We start from the raw sequence: 20,862 nt of genomic DNA on the forward strand, positions 1-20,862 counted from the left end.
TTCTGTTAGTAAATCACAAATTAGATGTATCAACGGGTTTTGACAGCATTTGTGGTTGGAAACCATTTAAGAGCTACCAGCACCTCAGAGAAGGTGGCAAATCATTCATAAAGGTTAAAGTGTCCCCAGGGAAGAGCTTCACTTTTGTGAATTGTTGGGTGGCATGGGGGAAGTTGTTCAAAGTGATCAGGTTATTTAACACATCAATGTATTTCAACACTAAATGGAATACGGAAGCTTTTAAAATAAATCAAGTTAAGTGCAAAGTTAAATTCTACTCTTCTCTATAAATGGCACTGTTAGCCACCCCTTCCACTTCCTCCTGGTCCTCCAGAATTAACCTTCTCTGTGATCCCATCATGCCTCTGATAAGGCACCAAAGCACTTTCACTAGGAAGCCAGCATTTTAGACAATAGGTTGTACTGGGTTGGAATGGCATGCATTTGTTCTGTGGCCTATGTGGGGAGTGTTTTGATGTTGCACAAGGGCCACAGCTGTGCTCTTTTTGTGCCACAGGAAGCTGTACTGGAGGTTGAATGAATGAGATTCAGAATACTAAGGCTCTAATACTATTTGTGATTTTATTTTGGTCCAAGGAAATAGTTCACTGGGATGAATATTGACTTTGATGCTTTGCCCAGGTGGGCTCTAAAATGTCACTGCAGTCACCCACTTGCCCAGTGATGTGGGGTGGATCATCTCACTCTGAATAGCACTCCGAACAGTGTCCCGTGGAAAACACAAAACTGTACTGTCCATCTTCTAGTTGAAAATAGAGATTTTTTTACCGAAACATATATTGATTAATCCTTTACAGTAGAGTTGCTTTTTGTTTATTCACAAAATATGCCTGAACACTATACATTTCAGCAGAAATGTGCATGCTCTGAGTTAATTCACATAATATTTATTATTAGTTTCAGCGCCTGGGTGCCAGGTTACCACTTTTGAAAATGGAATCTGCAGAGGTTTCTTATTATCTATCTTCTACCAACCTTGCATGCTTTGCATTACTCTACCACTCTGTTCTGTGAGCAACAGCATTCTCCTACCCCATGCTAATTCTGCACGCTATATTTGCATTGCTTTGACTATCAGCGAAATCATTAGCAAAAAAGATTTTGCTGAGAAAGAACATGACATGCAGTAATGTTGATAATAACTAGTGTATCAAACCTTTGAGTGCTACTACTTGTACCCAAAATGTACATGCTCTCCCAATCAATAGCATTCTCATGACTTCACATCGGACGCACTCTCTTCAACAACTACAGAAAAGAGCCTTTCTAATCGGCATCCTTCGAAGAGGACGCAAACAATGGTAGTGAGGAGGCCTCCAAAATTAAGGCTCCCAGGTTAGACAGAGGCATAAATGTCATACTGTCAGGGATACACAGGCACCCAGAGTTAACAAGCGAATGAAGAATGCTTTCCATCCAAATAAGTTCTTCCGGCAAGTTTTCAATGTACTGAAGGCTTTGTGGTTCAGTATGGGGAACCGAAACATGTTGGTGTTCTTACCACACTTCAATGGACTCAGATGCAAATCTATATGATAATTTAAGCGTGGTAAGAACACCAAAGCGTTTTGGTTCTTCATGGAATCTTTCTCATCCCTCACAGCACATAGAAAAATAATATGCCTATACACACTGCAGGGATTCTATGACAGCATTCTCACATGAATCTCATAAATTTAAATCAGGGAAGGAATATTTTTGAAAAAAGACCGGACATCATCGAACAGTTACAGAATTAATCAATTCAGAGTCAATAATGTTCTCAATATAAATTAGTTGATGCCACCAATAAAATTACATGATTAAAAGTCCTAAGGTAATAAAGCACTGTACACAACTGTAACATAACTTTTGATCTGCTCATTAAATCATCTATTTTCAGATCCTTTATTTATTTTATTTCAAACAGCAAGAAAAAATGACACACAAATTAAATGTGGTTTATAGTTTCAAAACCATAACATCATATCGTAGTGATCGACCAAAGAAAATTATTTCTTGCATAAGGCAAGTGATTCAGCATCCTAAAACATTCCTTACACCGCTCTAGTGGGCAACTTTGTAATTCCTCTTAATTTTAATTCAAATAATATCCTTATTAAATCAGCACCATATATGATCCTGACAATCTATCCATTTGATCTTTCCCTGTGTTCCCTAATAAACTACAATGTTTTAAAATATTAAATGTTTGCACAGTCTCAGATCTGCAACAGGTCGCCACTCAAGTTCCCTGAATATTAGATGAATAAAAGCCTGTCTGTAGATTCTGGCTAGTGGGGTTTGGGTCTTGCCTAATTAACACAAAAACTTTTAATTGGGTGTCAAAGTGTATGTAAATGAAAGCAACTCTGGTGGGAATTCCAATTGAAGAACTGAAATACATTTTTGCTACTCCCAGGCTTAATACAAAGATTCTGGATATTGGACTCTTTGGGACCGATTCAGAAGCATTTTTAATAACTTGCAAATAGGCTTACACCACAAAGAAATTCTAACTTGTGCATTTGTAAAGTTTAAGTGAATTGCCGGAGCATGAAAGTCCATATTGCACATAGGTAACATATGGCATAAATGTCTAATCTACATGTAAATGAGTATGTTCCGGGGAGTGTCCAGGAACTGCACACCCATAAAAGAGGAAAACTCGCTGCAGGTTTCGCAATTCTTAAAATAGAAGATTGCTTCTGTGTTCAATGGAAGTAAAATGTATTTGATCCAACCTGGAATGCGTCATGAATTCTACCTAGGCAACAGAGAAGAAACTAATGTGGAACATTTTATTATTATTTATTTATCAAATAGGAAAAATTACAAATTGATAAAATGTTATTCTCGGAAATGCACAATAAAATGCGACTTTTTGCAGTTTACGCTTGGCTGAGGCCTTGCACCAAGCCCTGTGCCCAAAGTGATATTTGTTTCTGTAAACTACGCGTATTTAGATTCAAATCTTAAACTATGCTTAATTTATGCCTAGAACTCAATAGCATGCATGGGTACTAGCAAAAATAAGTAACTTAGACACTGCCAAGTAAATAATTTACAGGCAGCGTTTACACAATGTTTTGAAGCTTTGTGAACAAGATCCTGAAACTTCAGTAATGTAAGTAACAGAAAATTATATTGGCTAAGTGAAAATGCCAACTGAGACAAATAGACACCATCAAATTCCAATTAGATCAATTATTGAAACTAGTAACCAACTCCAGTGTTAAAACTGGAATTCTATTTATGACTGCTAAAAGTTGGAATTCCCAAAATCTTGATTCTAGGAACCAGTATTTAAGGAATTTACATCCCATCATTTCCATAAAAACAGATAGTATACCATTTTTTCTACTGTCACAATTACAGGGTTTGTCCTGGGTGTGTAGGAGGAGGCAAGGGTCATGGAGATGGCCCTTTTGAATGTTATAAAAATCCATACAGTTGGAACTGCATAACTGTTCACAAACATTACCACTTGATTTCCGTACCTTAATTGTACCTGTATTTTAGCATAAATGGTGGTGCAAGCCTACATATAGGAAATAAAGAGCACCAAACTTCCCCATATTTTCGTGGAGGTCAGGCGGCATAGGAGGAGGGATTTCTACATAAGAAAAATTAATTTGGATGGGGATTAAAAGCAGAGCAACAATATGGCGTGAAAGCACGTCTTATAACCGTAAATCGGGGACTTCTCTGCCCACTAACAACCTAAAACCACGAATTGGGGAAATACGTGAGTTCAAGGAAATCTATGATCTCACAGATTTATGAACAGCCCACAATGACAATGTGTATGCCAGTGATAAGTGTAACTTTGAGAGGCACACTTCTTTTCTTTCTTTTCTTTCCTTTCTGGAATTATGCCCATAGAGACTCGTACTACTAAAATTCTCCATAACACGTGCTCCAGCTCTGTTTGCTGAGCACGCGGTGGTGGAGGCCAGCACCCTCGAAGGAAACATGCATTGCTTCTGTTTTAACCAATGGCGGCAAGCTTAACTATCCCACCCTAAATGGGCTCATAGCTATTTTCCAAAAGCCAACAAACAGCAATTTCAAGATGTTTAAAGCATCGTTAGGTCCCACTGCTGCTCTTTGACATGTGCTACCTCCTGGGAAAATACTTCCACATGCTTAGCACAAAGGAAGAAGCCGTCGACAAAATTCCTGTAAGCAATAAACCCTCGCACCACCAGCGGCGTCTTGTGGCAGAGCCTGTACTTCAGAGGAAGCCCCGGAGGGGAGCTGGGGGCCTTGCAGCTGCCGCCCAGCAGTAGCAGCAGCCCTGTACTCTTCCGCCCCTGGAGGTTATTTATTGCCCTGGAAACGATGGGATGGAAGATCTGATTGGCCATCTATGGGTATGATGTTAGAATAGGAGATGAGACCTCCGCAGCGTGCGCAACCTGAGGCCGAGGAGACGACAGCAATAAACGTCGCAACACTACCAGAGGGAAAGGCCGAAGATGGGGTGAGTAAATAAATAGTCTATCGGTCTGAAAGGTAACGTAAATCCTAAATTCACCGTTTTAGCACAGTTTTTAACCCCCGAAGATTCATGGCACTTGTGCTGTTTTCTATTTGTAAGGCCGACACTGGTCCTAACTTTAGGCAGCAAACTTTTGAAATTGTTCTACAGGTTGCAAAATGCGAAAAATTCCCGACAAGCCCACCATTTCACATGCAGGCAGGGTTAGGAAATGGGTAGAGCCAGTCATGTCAGGCCTGGCGTGTGACTGACTAGACCCCGTCCTAAGAGCTTTTCAGATGCAACAACCGGCCTTAGGGCAGTCTCCTGACTCACCTTGGGCATGTTCACCTCAGGACCTCTGGGCAAATTTGTGTTTTCTCTCTCACACACGCGTGTGTATATTTATATCTATCTATTTCTCTATCTATCTAAAATATTTGGGTGATACACAGATCAGTGAAATATGTTAAATATTTGATGGGTCCCTGTGAAATATGGTTTCTTCATCACAATAAAAGACCTAAACCACTCTGCAGAGCTTTACATTGTCCAGGGTTTACATGACAATGTGTCTGTGAAATGTAAAGAAAACCTAAACAATCTAATTCCAGTCAGTGCCCATCTTAGTTGCATCTCGCCGAGAACAGTTATAGACTGTCACGCCACAATGTGATTTTAAAAAAAAGCAGGGATTTTTTTCTCTAAAATTCTACTTTTTCATCCACATAATTAAATATTTTCCTCCTCTTTTTCTACACACAATCTGACTATAATGCAGAATTTCGCAAATTTCACTTCGTGTTTTCAATAAAAATATTGCTCTTTGAAATAACAATTTTTTCCCTAGGTAACTGTCCCACGATGAACATGCCTAAAATACATAACAGGTAAGATCCATAATATGGCCCTATGAGGGTTCTGGTGACATTTGCAAACCACTTGGCTTTTGTTTTCGTGGTTTATGATGCCTACAGAGCCCCTTGACGACAGTATAAGAATATTCCACATGGTTGCCTGTTATTTACTATGCAACAGTAACCTACACATTTAAGGGTGAATTTTGTTTTGAAGATGATCTGAACTGTTACAGCGAGAGATTAAAAAACCCCAGAAAAAACACAATTGAAAAAAGTCATCAGTTTTTGTCAGGAGTCAATCTGTGTTTTTTCACAGATTCCTTTTTCCAGGCTTTTGCAGATTGTTAGAGCGAAAATGTACCATGAGTAAAATAGCATCAAACATCCATCTATGCCACTATTGTTCAGTCATTCCCCCTCCTCCGCTTACACCAGCCTCACCTTATAGAGATTTGAAAGCTTCATTAAGCCCTTGAAACTGGAGAAGCTTCCAAAGACGCAGAAAACATTGAAAACGTTTTTAGACTCCTAACCAAATGATTTTCAAGACAAACAACATGTGCAGTTTCCACAGCCCTTAAGCTGTGGCTTCTACTTTTGTTCACCTTCATTTTTAAGGTGTCTTAAAAAAAAACTCACCTCAAATTTGATTGTTTTTTTTATTTATTATTTGGATAACTTCCCTCCTGTCGCTTGAAAACATTTAGGATAACTATTTTTTTCACATACCGAGTGCAAGGTCAAGCCAAGAAACAGTTGGTGAATGCATGACGGGAAATCCAATATTTCAATTAAATACATGTCATCTTTCATGACCAAAGGCCTTTGCAGATTACACTCGATTATCAGGACAGTTTAGCAATGAAATGCAACCAAAAGTGAAAACAGGCCGCCTGCCCTACTATCCCTAGTGAAGCAGTGAAAGTTCAAAATGGCGAAACAAGAACCAGCATGGCTCTTACTTACTAGCTAGTCTAAGCCAGGAGCACTTAAACAAGGTTACAGCAATAAAACATAGCTCTCATTTTTTTTGCTTTAGAAAAATGTACGGTCATTTTGAAAAGGATGTACAACATATTTTTCTGTAGTTATTCGGACACCATTTGCAATTGCTTTTAGTACTTAAATGTCTCCCTGCAACATTGTTCATTGGTTCCCTCGGTTGGTATACAACACTTCTTTAGATTTATTACCTGCCCTGTGCAAAGGTTAAAGCTGTAAAAATGCCAGACAGTCTGTAGAAGGGAAGGGCCCAGACAAAGGTATTTATGGTCACACGACACCTGCTAATTGAAAAGAATGTAGAAAAATACAGGAACTGACATTTTTTGTATTCTTCTTGTCAAGTGGGCAAAATTATGTATTTTCGAAATTGGTAACACGTTCTGCAAAATTCAAAACATTTGGAAATGTTTGAAACCATTTTTGCACGATGCAAAAAGAAAAAGACATGCCCTGTTTGTAATTCTGACTAGATCTTCCCCGGACCCCGCCCTTTCCATGATGCCCTCCCATCCCCAAGTCAAATTGGCTACAGAAGGTAGGTAGGGCCTTTATGAACCAGTTAACCTCTTGATCAGGGATCATAATCCTTACTTCACCCATACGTGCACGTGTGTGCTACCCTTCTGTCACTTATATGGGGGCAAAGCCCCAACATGGGTTGGCTTCATTAATGAGCATACCAAGTCCAACGGCATCATCCTTAGGGAAGAGGCCTTAAAGCTCGTTATGTTATTCCAGTAATCCCCAGGTACAATAACATGGGTTTAGTTTGGCACAAAAGGCATTTCAGTTCGGTTTTGGCACCGAACCAATCATATGTAATCTGGTCCACTAGGCACTGGTGCTCTACACCAGCCAACGCAATGGAAACCTTAAAACTACCTGCAGCACAGCCATTATCCCTGAAGATACCTGTGATCTGCTGACATACTATCGCTTAAACCCCTCTGCAGTGATGCATCAATACTTCTCGGGTACCCCCTCCAAGTAGCCCATCCAATCATGGACGTTGCTGAAAAATAATATGCAAGACTGGGCAGCCAAACCATGTCTCATTCCACTCACAAGATTGCACGTAGCTATGCTTAATAAAATGGTCTACTGGAAATTATGTTCCTCACAACTCCCCAAAACAGGGTAAGAAAGTCCACATATATGTTGCTGATACAGGCTAGTGCATAATATCGAGCAATTAAGCAATCTGATGTGATATGGCTCATGTAGGATGGCCTTACCCCTGCAAGGATTTCTGCATCTGTTGAAACGTTGTATGTTCTTTGTGACTGGTCCAGGAGAAACAAAAATTAAGCCCTGCTTTGAAAAAGTAGGGGCTTTTCCCCGCATGTTTCCCTGTTCATTTAAAGAATGTGAACAATGTAAGAAGGTGGTAGCTGAACCGATTGGTCACTGTTAAACTCATAGATGCCTTTTGGTTGGAAAATGGTTTAACATATAATCATGTATAGTGGTCCTTGAAAAAATGTAAAGTAGATAAGCTGCTAAGCACAAAGCTCTCTAAGCTTGCTACTGCTAGCCAGAGCGACAGTGATTTTAATGGACAAGAGGCCTAGCATTGGACAGATCTTGGAGTTAAGTAATCTAGAGTGAGCTTGGTATGTCAAAGTCTTAGACTGTAATCACTAGAAGGGATTTAACCTTCAAACACAAGTGGGAGGCTTGCTCATACTAGGCAAAACTGCTGCTCTAGGAAAACAATGACATGTTGGTGGGCTTGCTAGATGTGTGCACGTTTTAGAACATAACGTAACTTGCCTGTACTATTTCAAACAGGAACGTTATCTGCAGGATGTAAATAATTAAATCCGAACCACAGGACTGCTTGAATGTTTGGGCAAAACAGCTAACTAAATTGATTCAGCAACAAACACACTTTCACCCTGTCCTGATCTGCAACTCACTCTCATTAATCCTGCCCAAACAAGGAACATACATGCTACAAAATGACGTGTCACCTACAAGCTGAAAATCTATCTATGATCCCTCCTGCAACCACCCATTCTCTCCTCCCACTCAAAATGGCTTGTTTTCGCCTGGCTCATCCTGCACTAATCCATGAACCTGTGCAGCCCCCTTCAGTAAGACGTCCATTGTATGCACCTTTAGAGGAAACAATCATCCACATCTCAAACTTGGTACCCTCTGCCTGCCTCAAACCTTGCTCCTCCATCCTCATCCTTCTTGACTTCTTCACTGATTTTGATAGGGTTTACCATGATATGCCCCTTTAAACCTTATTGATGTCAGGCATTGTTGGCGTTCTACACTTCTGCTTCACCAATCCTTACAATCTCTTGTTATTTTCACCGCAAACACATTTCTCCACAAGTATATGTTACAGTTCCTGCTTTTCTTACTCATTTAGATTTTACACAAAGCAAAACATGTGCATGAGTAAATATTGTCAAGCAGAGTGCTCCTAGAAGCATAAGCTGTCATTCATTTCCATGCCAACTCCTCTGGATGGTTTTGAATCTAAACAGGACTTTGTGAACCGGGTTCATATGCTTTTTTCCTGCTGAGCGTAAAATCACATTCCCCTAAGCATCCATTCGGGATATTAACACCATCTAGACACAATTCCCACATCTCAAATCCCTGGATACAGCATTCAACAGGTGAAACGTGACCATTTAAGTGAAACAGCAAATTAAGCAGCAGATGCAAATCCATAATTAGAAGGAAATACTGAGGTTGTGATAGTGCATAATTCCAGTGGTATAGGCCATTCTTACACTATCTGATACAAAGAATATAACAGGGTGCTGGAGTAGAATCCTAATAAAGAAAGGCATAGCATAGATTTGAAGACTGCAGGCCTGATTTAGATATTGATGGACGGATTATTCCGTCACAACTGTGACGAATATCCCATCTGCTGAAATCGAAATCCCATTAAATCCTATGGGAATGAGCAGTTTGGCACTTTCTAGAGAATATTTCCATTGTAGCATGAGTATATAAGACATTAGGTGCTTACTTAGACCAGTTGTAGTGTGAGGAGACTGGATTGCTGAACCTCAATTTGATAAGAACATGAAATTCGGTGAAAGCACTGCAGCACTCACTTTCAGACAGCTACAATATTATGCACCAGGAAATAAAAAATTGCCAAAATTGAATGATTATTTTTGAACAAGTGCTAAAGTTAGAATTAAAACCTAGGTCTGCATATTCATTTTAAGCAACATAGGGCTTTATTTGGAGTTTGGCTGATAGGATACTCTGTTAAAACTTGGCTGATATCTCACCCGCATTACAGGTGGTATAGGGCTACGGGCTATAATGCACTTGAATTAGGGTGAATGGGGCATCCGCGAAGTTTGTGACAGAGTATCTTACCACTAACCTGTCAAATAAGCCCTTAGCCATTAGTCACATTGTGTTCCACAGGTCTGCCTCTTAGTCACAGAATCAACTGTACATGACTAACAGGAGAAGGTGCATGAAGCAGTGGTGAGTTAAACATAAAAAAGCCTAGTGAACATGTTTTTGATGACAGAGTCCACCTGAAGAAGAGAACAGAATGGAGATAAAAGAGTTCCTTTCTGTGTTTTGATAGAGTGTGAAGCAGGAGGACACACTGCGGTTGTTGTTTATGGAAGTAAGGAATGATCACCTGAGCCTGTTCAGGTTCACTGCTTGCATTAGTTAGTGGTACACATTGAGTCCAGGATCTTTAATGACTATAAAGCAGCTTGAACAGCAGATTTGGGGAGAACCAGTTAGGATGACATCTTATCTAGATTTGGAGCCACAAACGATGCAGCAACGTACAGTAAGTCACAAAGTTGCCAACAACACTCTTAAAAGGTCGATTTCCTAAAAACCGAGTGCTACTACATGACTAAACAGTTCTCATACCTTTCGGCTAACTCACTGGAGCACATGGTTTTAAAGTCAGACACTTTTCTTCTGACCAAAGGTGGGAAGAAGTCAGTGCACAGTTCCCAAGGCCTACGTGGGCCAGACTGTATCACAGACTGTCCAAATTAGAGATTGTGGCTAAAGAAAACCATCATCATCTTGGAATACAATAAGGCACATGATTTAAGCATTTCCTTTGGTTTTCATAACCACCAATGAGTAATTGAGGACAAAGTGAAAGGGATCACAGCACAAATAACAGCAGTGGATCCCAGGGGCAGGGTTGACAACAAGGTAATCTTGGGCGAGGTATATTTAATGACTCTTGTGCGTGTGACAGGGGCTGAATTTCCCTACATCCAATTCAAGGTTTCCAATTTAATTAATGACTGTTTTGATCTTGTAGAGGCCAAATGGTTTGTAAATATTCATGTATCCGAGCAATTAACCTGAAAACTGTGGAGCTTAAAGAAGGGTTTGCCTTCTTGTTTTCTTGCTAAGGAGAAGGGACGAAAAAATGATGCAGAGGGGAACAACAACAACTACTGAATAGACCATCTAAACTCCTTGGGTCCAGGCGTAAAGCTCCAACATCTACCAGAGGATGTAATGAAAATGTGATTCTCAAATATGAATTTGTCTACAGACTTTAGAAGGACAGTGTGAGGCCCCGGTGTCATGGGTAATTCCTAGCTTGTAGCACGAGTACCAAGTCCACAGAAACCAGAAATGTCTAGCTCAGACCTTCGTCACTTTACACTTTACACAATGCTTTCTCTTTGTTTTTAGAACTGAATAATTAAAAAAAGTATCTTTTGCTTTGTGATGTGCAGGAATGCTTTTTTATATGTGTAGTTTATCTGGATGCACTGTACACCTTAATGCATGTTCACATATTCTGTGCTCTTGCAATAAAAAGTGTTGAGTGAGTCTTTCACACAGCATACATGTGCTTGGCCTCATATTCAGGTTTCAGATTTAACAGGACTATTTCTGTTTCATTTTGTGCAAGTTAACAAAGTGTTTGTATGCACAAAATTGTGACATATCTTCTGCTCATATTGCTTCAACTTGAAGAGGAAGGTTCCTTTCCCTGCTTTGCTTTCAGAGGTTGCATCTGTGAAAGGCTGTGGCATTGACTTTGTGCAGTTCTGTTCTGGGTGTTGTTCTTCTGCATTTCATAAAAATTCTAATAGAAGCGTTGTTGTCAGCTTCATGTTGCAAACAGAGTTTCCAAGTGCTTTGGTGCCACCTGCTCCATAGGCCTCTTAAGAGGTATAAATGTATAAAGGTCACTGCAGTCGACAAAGAGGCAGAGAGAATGACCTGTTCCTGGGAGTGAAGCTGTTCAAAAGGACACTGATTTAAAGCCCTTGTGACTTAGGCCCAGACTTAAAAGACAATAACGGAGCGGGACACTGCGCCACACTAGGCAGCGTCGCGCTCCATCATTTTCAAAACACAAGGATGCGCTGTATTTAGTAGAATACAATGAACCTCTGTGTTGCCCCATGCGCAGGTGCTAAATTTGCTGCCGAGGGCCAATGCAGCCACCCTTGAGCTGTGGGGGAGATTGCACAAAAACAATCTTCACTGGCGATTTGCTCTTTCCATGTGTGCTGCACAATGCAGCACACATGGAAAGAGCAAAAAATGAGGAGAAATGAAAGCATTTCTCCTTGTGGCGCCATGCTAACCCACCCCTAGGGTGGAGTCAGATTTTGGAGCTGTCTCAGGTTTACAGAAACTCGTAAATCTGGGGCACCATCAAAATGCAATGGGTTTTGCTGTGGCACGCCAGCAGCAACACCCATTGCACACCCCTTCCACACAAAGTGCTGTGTGTGAAGGGGTCCTATTTACAAGGTGGGGTTAAGTCAAACAAAGTGGCTTAATGCCGCCTTGTAAATACAGCACAGTGCATACCACCACCAGAGCATCACTAGAAGTGACGCTCCGGTACAATAGGGCCTTTTAAAGCTGGCCCTTAATTATATGCAAGGGTTATTACATTACTTCACTTAGCAACATCATGCTATTAATAACTGAATGAATGCATAATAAAAAAATTAAAAAAATAACACTAATTTATCAGGTTTCAGACTAATAGGTTAGGGTGTGCATGGAACAATGTATAGTGTATATATTTTATTTACTTGCATTCTATTTCAAATCACTAAAGTATTTACCATTGTGATAATTCTTGCTTATATAATATGCAGACGAATAGCACATAATAAATACAAATCGTTATAAGCCCCTTTATCTTTCATGTAAAACAGATTTCCTGACAGGGTTGCTCATTAATCATAATTGAAGGAAAGGGTGAGAAACAGAAGCACTTCCTCTTCTAAGGTCCCAATTTCCTTTAGGGGCTGGAGAAAGCTATCCTTTATGGCAACCAAGTCTTTGGGGTTCCCAAAACAACTCCTGTAATTAAGTGCACCAAGTGTGTCATGGGATGGGGAAACACACCATGGCATAACCTCACCCATCCCCTTACACATGCATTATAGTAAATGTATCTCATGATAACATGAATTTTAGTTTACTCACAAGTATTGAGGTTTTCACCTTTGTTGGTGCTGCTAACGCTGTGTATCTCTGGACATGTGTTTCTGGATTATTGTCCTTCGCCAACGGAGAATAACACTTTGATGTTGGGGTGCTTGGAAATGCTTCTCAATGTCTCTTCAGGCTAAGTGACACTCCCAGAGCACAGGTGCAGCCACAGGGACTTATCAGCAATTAAATCGAAGCCAATCAAAGGGCGAACGCAGCACATGGCCTGGCATATCCTCTCCAATGCAGTATGTTAAATGCAGTTTATTGACAAATATTGAAGTGGTTGCCGTTGTCGGCACAGCTAGTACTGTGTATCCCTGGGCATGCGCAGTGGCGTAACGAAACTTGAGGGGGCACCTCTGCACAGTACATGGAGGAGCCCCCCCTCCGGACTCACTCAGGATGTCTCAGGCCAGTATACTATGCTGAGGGGGCCCCTTGGAGCTCGGGGCCCCCTGCACCGCAGGGGCTGCGGGGCCTTTGTTAGGCCCCTGGGCATGTGTGGTTTTAGATTATTGTCCTAAATCAATACAGAGTAACATGCTAGTATGGTGGTGCTTGGGAATGCTGCTGAAAGTCTTTACAGGTTGAGTACCACTCCTAGAGCACAGGTGCAGCCAAAGAAACTTGTCATCCGGTTACTTAAAAGAAGAGCAAATCAAAAGGGGTTGGGGGGGGGTGGCTAGCTGAACTACCAGCACACCTTTTCTTCCAGATACATTAAGGCAAATGTAGTGTATGATAACAGTCACTTTAGTTTACCCACAGGTATGCCAGGGACCCATAACTGCCACTGCTAGAATTCACGGATGGAGCAAAGGTGAGGGTCTGTGCCGGAGATGGCCACGTGCCCATGTGGCACATCAGATAATCTGGATTTTTAAACGTTAATGGGTTAAGAACACTGCACTGCGTTTAAAACTGCCTTGTTATACTGATTACATATAAAGAACATTATGAAATACTAGATCTTCGAGCCTGTTGGCATGCAAAAGGCCAACGAAGGGCAGGGGAAGAGAGTGAGTAAAGATGGGAAGAGAGTGAGTAAAAATAGGACGAGGTTGCAAAGAAAATTCCAAGTATATCAGGGATCTGTTGCTTCAAACGATGATATCATCCTTATGCCATGACTGAGTCTTTCTGATGCGAGTATTTGAAAGTGCTAATACTCTGCATGGTTTGGTAGCTCTGGGAACACATGGGAAACACAGACTCTCAAATCTACATGTTACGGGAGGCTACTTTTGGTATATGAAGGTTGTTCCGTTATGGAGTCCTCAGATTGGCTGAATATACTTCCCCCATCCCAAGCCATTCCTAAAAATAAAATTTACCTAAAAATATGCTACGTTAAAGGAAGGAGTGCCTGCAGCTTACATCATCTTCTAAGATGGGAAGCAGAGGTGAAGAACAGTTAATTAAACTGCACAGGTTGTGTCAACATTGCGGTCTTTCTTGTTTATAATAGGATGTGAACGCCCACCTGGCAGGATCGTAGATGTTTTCTTTTAAGACATAAGCATAGTTTAAAATAAAACAATTGTCACAAAAAGCTTCCAGTTGCCATCTTCTTGTACACTTAAAAATAGAGAGATGCTAAGATGGTGCATCGGTTGGCGCATGCCATGTTCTCCTAAATAATTAAATTTAAACTAGAGATGACATTCAAACGCTGAAAGTTTTTTTTTTTTAATTATTCATGATGCCAAGGGAGTCCTGCGAGATTTGCCGCATTCTCATTGGACTGCATTTAAAAATATATATATTTAGGTCCCATGGGGAGTCCCTCTGGGACCCCACCCCCATGACCTTTGGAGGATACGAAAACCCTACCCTGCCCCCTTTAATATTTTTTTTTTTTAATAACCTCAGGACAGGGGACTCAGTCCCCCATCCCTGTCCTGGCTGCCTGCAACATTTTCCTCATGTTGTAGGCAGTCCATCAGAGCCTTTCACCCCCAGAGCAAGATGGCCCAAGGATAAAAAAAAAAGCCCTCTGGGCCAATCAGAAGGCCCTATTTTTTTTTTTTTTTTAAAGTGGGTTTGAGGGACTCTCAAGAGAGTCCTTCAAACTGTCTAGATATACAAATAGTTTTCGAGCTTAATATCTCCACTACTACTGAATCGATTTACAGCCAATTACAAAAAGCATGCTTTCTGGTCCAACATCTAGCTCCCTGCCAAATTTGGTGTCATTCCATTAACCAGTTTTTGCAGTAGTGCTGCCTAAAATTTTCTATTCAAAATGCATGGGGAGATTGTGTCTTGCACCCTCTTTTTTCTGCCCCCGCTTGACGGATCTCCCCACAGGAATGAGTCTAAGTGGATAAACTTTTTTTTTTTTTTTTTTTGAAAGTTTTGTGAAGATTCATCAAACAGTGCCAAAGATATTGTTAAACCAAAAAGTGCTCTGTGTATGTAAAAGCAGACCTAACTATAACTACCCAGGGGCGACCGCAAATGGGTAATCTCCCTCTCTTTCTCTCTACATATATATATTCACTGAAAAAAACAAAGGCTACAGGGACGTTATAGTTAGGTTCTGAAATTACTTTTACAAAACCATAGAAATTCAGCAGTTATAGATAGAGTCCTTTCAAGTAACTAAAACTTGCGCCCTAAGGTAACTATAACTTGTGCCCTCGCTGTGCACTGTTGTCTTATCAATAATTTTATTGCAAATGTTGCAGTGAGAATATAAAAAGTGGCATAGAATATGTCATCAATTATATAATATGTAAAGTAACTGGCTGTGCATTGTGAAGGCACGAGTTATCGTTACCTTAGGGCGCGAGTTTTAGTTATATATATATATATATATATATATATATATATATAAATATAATCCGTTTCCTTTACCTCTGCTATGCACCACTGTGCTTCTGACCAAAGGGGGTGTCGGCAATGTAAAGGCTCCGCCTCCTCCGTCATCACTATTCCCTCCTTACTGCAAAAAGGCAGTTGACACTCTTAGTTGTGTCTATATCCTGTGTTTATTTTGCATTTTTCCTCTCCTGCCTTGAGACGTTTTGGCTGCACACACAACTTTGTTCACAACAAGGAGTACCATTTTAAAACTGCATTTATAAAGTGTTCTAAGGCGCAAACCTCTCTGTCATCATAATAAACATAGACAACATACTATATTGCAATTATTTTATCAACATCATTCCTCATGATTTCTCTTGTTTGCTCATTATATTCTTTTTACACAGCAGACTATAAGAATTATCACATAAAATAAATCCTCTTACTTCTCTCATCAAAATACAGAATCCTGCATTTTGCACTGTTTTTAGGACATCAATCTAAGGCATACAATATGCTTATTATATTTCTCAAATAGGCCATATTTTTCACAGTTGTCATTCTTAAATGTATCACATTTTCATTTAACCTGTACAATATGTAATAGATTTACAGTATTTATGTGTGTGTATATATATATATATATATATATATATCAAGTCAGATTTCAACAAGCAATGTTTAAATGTGACTTTGTATTCCAGTGTGTATATATTTATAGGCCATGGGTCTCCAACCTTTTCTGTAACAAGAGCTACTTATGTTCAATGAACATTAGCCCAAGTTATTTGTATTATTAATTGTGACCACATCAGACAAGGCAAGATGACCAGCAATGATAACCTCAGTGCATCAGCAAGGCCGCAACCAGTAATGTAAAAAGGCTTTGTCAATTTGAAATTACTTCACTTAGGTAATACATAACAGCCATAACTGCAATGCACATGGCACCATGGTAATAATAATCTTAATAAATCTCCCCAATGCTATGATTTATCAGTCAAATCTCAGCTTTAAACATATTTTAGAAATGTAACTATTTTTCTCCAAACATAACCTTATAAATTCAGAAAATGCACACACTTTCTTATCAAATACACACTTTTCAAATTTGGTATAACTATATTCAGCCTAGTGAATGTTTGCACACAGGAGAGCTACTCACAGGTAGCTGGAGGGCTACCAGGAGCTCATGAGCTATTCGTTGGAGAGGCCTGTTCAAGACACATACATATAAAGTCAGATTTAAACAATTTAACCAAAGAGATGTTGTTTTGCAGTGAAAGGTAGTTGGGCAAATCCATTTTAATGGCACGTTGCAGTATCTGTTTTGTTTTGCAGTGTTGTCGCCTGGTACGTTCAACAGCTTTGGTAGTGGGACCCAAGGAGGACTACCAGAGCAGGGGCAAGGGCGCCATCTGGTCCTCCTATAGAGATTCCAGTGCCACTCACATTGTTGATCCACTTTCAGGGCAGAAGAGTCTGGATTATGAAAAATACATAGCACAGTAATTCTGAGACAAAAATGTTATTCCCCGTTTAGGGCCCTAAACTTGTGATCACCCAGTACAAAGGTGGAAATGTAGCACTGTATTAAAGTTTCCAGCAAAACTTGCCCTGCACTTGTACCAGGTGGCTCATGTTATCCTCCAAATCACAGAAACACTTAGCAAAAGCTGTGTGAACCGAGCCCTTGGGCTGAGCCTGATTTCAGGAGCATAAGGCATGGTCCTCCAGACAGAGGGCGCCATTCAGCCCAAGGACAATTAATATCTGTGAGATATCAACAAGGAGTGCTCTGTAGAGGGGCCCAATTATTCTGTGTTGAGCCACTGTTTTTATCTCCACACTTCTGAACAGCAGTGCAGACGATATAATAGAGGGGTTCAAGACACTCCCACTCCGGGGTGGCCTGTGGCATGGGCGAGCTGGGCCCAGGCCTGGAAGTTGCCTGATGTATTGTTATGAAAACAACATCTGTTCCATTCCACTTGGTCTCAATCGGTTTTGAAATCAGCTCTTAATGTACCTCAGCGTGATTGTTAGCACCCCATCAGCCCCCTCCTCCCATCTTCCCCACATCCCCGGGCCGGTCAATTCAATTTAGGACAGGCCCGGCTCCCACTGGCGCACGCTGTACTTACGCAGTGCCTACTATTCGAAAAGCACCTAGAACACTAAAGAGCATCCGTAACGCTACCGCCTTCCCCATCCCTTAGATATCTGGTTGTGTGAGTTGTTCACATATACACGTAATTTGTGCAATTCGTTTGTTCTGCTTTTTTCCGCGGTTACAAAAAAACGAGCACTCCGCGCCGTTCAAATGGCTTTCCTTTAGTCCAAAATTGGAATGGAATGCACACTTCCTTTTAAGCTGTCAAACATCCTCGTGCCTGCTGCCTTGCTGTTGGTGATGCATTTCTTAAACACACCACTATGTCCTTTAATTCTATCTCAACCAAGATGTTTTTATGATTTATGTCAGCAGTTTGTTGACAAACGACGTGAAAGCAATCCCTCATAGCTGGGTTAAAGTTAAGAGAAATTTATGACATCAATTCTGGCTTCATGCATAAAATAGCAAAGCCCTGCATCGTTCACCTTCCTCCGGTAGATGGCGCGAAACAAGAGAAAATGTCCAGGAACTCCGAAACAAAACCTCGCTCTTGGAATTCGCAGCGTTTTATTAGAGGAGGGATTCCGGCCAAGGCTTCTATTTACCATGGAATGTCTTGGACGGAAATAAGTGACACTCTAGAGACATCAACTGCCCACGTGGCTTCAGCGGCTGAATACAAGTTGCAATTTCCATTTGTTACAGCAAATAAGCAGATGTGATAGAGCTGGGAAGCACGTGTATCTTCCTGAGTGTGATACCCAAGGTCTCACAGTGTGATTACAGGCCAGAGACAGGGGAGCGGCCATCAATGGTGCAGCAGGTGCAGTGGCACCGAGGAAACGGGTGCCGGAGGGCCCAATGAACTATGTTCTATGACTGAACAAGGACTATTGCTTGCACACGTCACATTCTTGATTGTACAACTATATTTGTTTATATATACGTCTCAATTTCACCTCTGAATTAAATAATTTTATTTTTATTAGAGTTTTCATGAAGTGCTTCCTACGTCAGGGAGTAGTCGTTTGGTTCACAGAAGTAAGTCCAAAGGTATCACTGTTGGTCTTCCTTGGGAGAAGTGACGTGTAAATAAGGACTAATCTCATGAACTGGGTTCTGCCCTGGTTTGGAGACAACCCTTGGTTTTAAGGCATCTTGATATGGTTGTGTCATCGCTGACCACATGAGCCGAGCAGTGTTGGTCTGTACCGCTTTGAGCTTGGAGAGACCTTTGGGCGTGTTTGGTGTGTGAATGCTGTTCTGGTACTCAGCCCACATATACTGCAGGTACCAAGGACATTTTGTGAGAGGGATGTAGCAGAACTAACATGCCACATGCAGGTAAAGGTTGAAAGAATGTACTCTTGGTGCTTGCTTTGACTTGGAGAATGCGAAATCGGCCACTGTTAGTTCTGCCCAGGTTGCATTTCTTCTGGACGCATTGCAGCAGGGGAAGTACAGAGGCAGGTCAGGTGGACGGAGGGAGAGGCCATATGGCCCTTGAGGGAGATCTCTGCCTCCTGATTACTGAGAAGGAGCAACTTTGTTGCATCTAATGCTGGATTTCCTTCAAGCAGTTTGCTACTTGGTGGTGTGTCCCAGATTCCTCTTCCAGCTTGATTTAGTTCTAATGTTATCCATGACCAAATGGACTGTTCAAACTACACAGCATCAGTCCAGTCCTTGCTGTGCCATGAAAGTGAGCAATGGGGTAACCCAACTAATCCATCCCGTTGGACTTGCTGGGTGTGGCTCCTGAGAGGGAACAGCCAAGCAGGAGCCCTGATTCCAGCTCTTGATGCGTAGCGTTTAATCAGCATTTCGCGGACTGCAGTCGCAAATGCTAACAACAAGTGCAACAAAAAGAACGTACTTACTTCACCTTGGGCCATAATACCTAGTAGCATAGTTTTACCTATGATTCCCAGTAGCATAGTTTTACCTATGATACCCAGCAGCATGGTTTTACCTATGATACCCAGTAGCATAGTTTTACCTATGATACCCAGCAGCATGGTTTTACCTATGATACCCAGCAGCATGGTTTTACCTAGGATACCCAGCAGCATGGTTCCTGTTCCTTACTGGAAGTTACTATAACCTCCATAAATAAATAAATACACTTATAAATAGATAATAAATAAATATGTGCAACAATTGCCGTACCCATCACGATTTTCACAACATGATAGCCACCAAGGAAAACCCTGTTGTATTTATGATGGTTAAAATGCTTCAATTTCCCCTCTTCCAACGCGAGGAACTCAGATTGATACAGTAATATTACACATGATAAACAGCATATCTTATAGTACTGGTAATTACCATGTAGAGTATTAGCAGACCAAAATACTGGCCGAGGAGCAATGGGGCCATTATGTGTACTTAAGGACCTTAAACAGTTCCATGCCTGAAACCTGTATTCTCGTGGCTCAAACTGGCTTAAATTTGGCATGAATTAAGATAGATAACACAGCAGTATAGAAGTATAGAAGCTATTCCCTGGAGGCAGTGAAAGGATTTGTCCCACACCATCATCACCCTATCAAGAATTGTCTTCTGGCTCACCTAGATCGAGTACACAATAGATTTAAAAAAAAGAGCTTGTGCTTGTCATTTCTCCTTCAGCTGTTATTTTATAGGTCATCTTTGTCAAGGATGCGCGAATGTACAGTGGCATTCAGCAGACATAGGGCAGGTATTTGCCAACATCCCACATTTCACCTGCCTTATGGTTCTAGGTGGTTAGGCATATCAAGTGTAATTGAAAATGTGGTGTCTCTGAATTCAACTGCGAATTGTTCCGGTCTCTACGCCTTGCCCTGCGGTTTGACCGTCACTGGCCTGTAAGGGCGCTTGGGAATCCTCACTTTTCTTTTGTATTTTTACAATGCAGGAATTTAACCAAGGTGGTGGGGGCTTCAGTGCATCCCCTCTTAATACATACTTTTTCAGAGAGGTCTACTTTCTCCAGAAGGCCTCCATACTAGATTTACAGAAGCACACTAACAACATCACATAAATATTAGTGACCAGGAACTGGCGAACAAATTTTACAAACTAAAACAGGTCCCACCACATCCCACAAAATGCACTAGTCATGTCTGGGAATACCAGATTGATTACGTTTGCTACCT

General features: G+C 41.0%; 1 protein-coding gene and 1 long non-coding RNA gene across 7 annotated transcripts in view; one reads left to right on the top strand and one right to left on the bottom strand.

Moving 5' to 3' along the window:
• SKAP2 (src kinase associated phosphoprotein 2) overlaps positions 1-20,862 on the bottom strand; it is a 433,571-nt gene that overhangs the window by 12,775 nt on the left and 399,934 nt on the right. The window lies entirely within an intron of this gene.
• The window catches only part of LOC138261877 (uncharacterized), a 374,610-nt gene continuing 357,862 nt past the window's right edge, over positions 4,115-20,862 (top strand). For all 5 annotated transcript variants that reach the window (XR_011199167.1, XR_011199165.1, XR_011199164.1 and 2 more), the window contains exon 1: positions 4,115-4,486. This is a non-coding gene — a long non-coding RNA (uncharacterized lncRNA). The remainder of the gene's footprint in view (positions 4,487-20,862) is intronic.

The sequence above is a fragment of the Pleurodeles waltl genome, chromosome 10 (assembly GCF_031143425.1).
Source record: "Pleurodeles waltl isolate 20211129_DDA chromosome 10, aPleWal1.hap1.20221129, whole genome shotgun sequence".
In the NCBI taxonomy this organism is placed as follows: Eukaryota; Metazoa; Chordata; class Amphibia; order Caudata; family Salamandridae; genus Pleurodeles; species Pleurodeles waltl.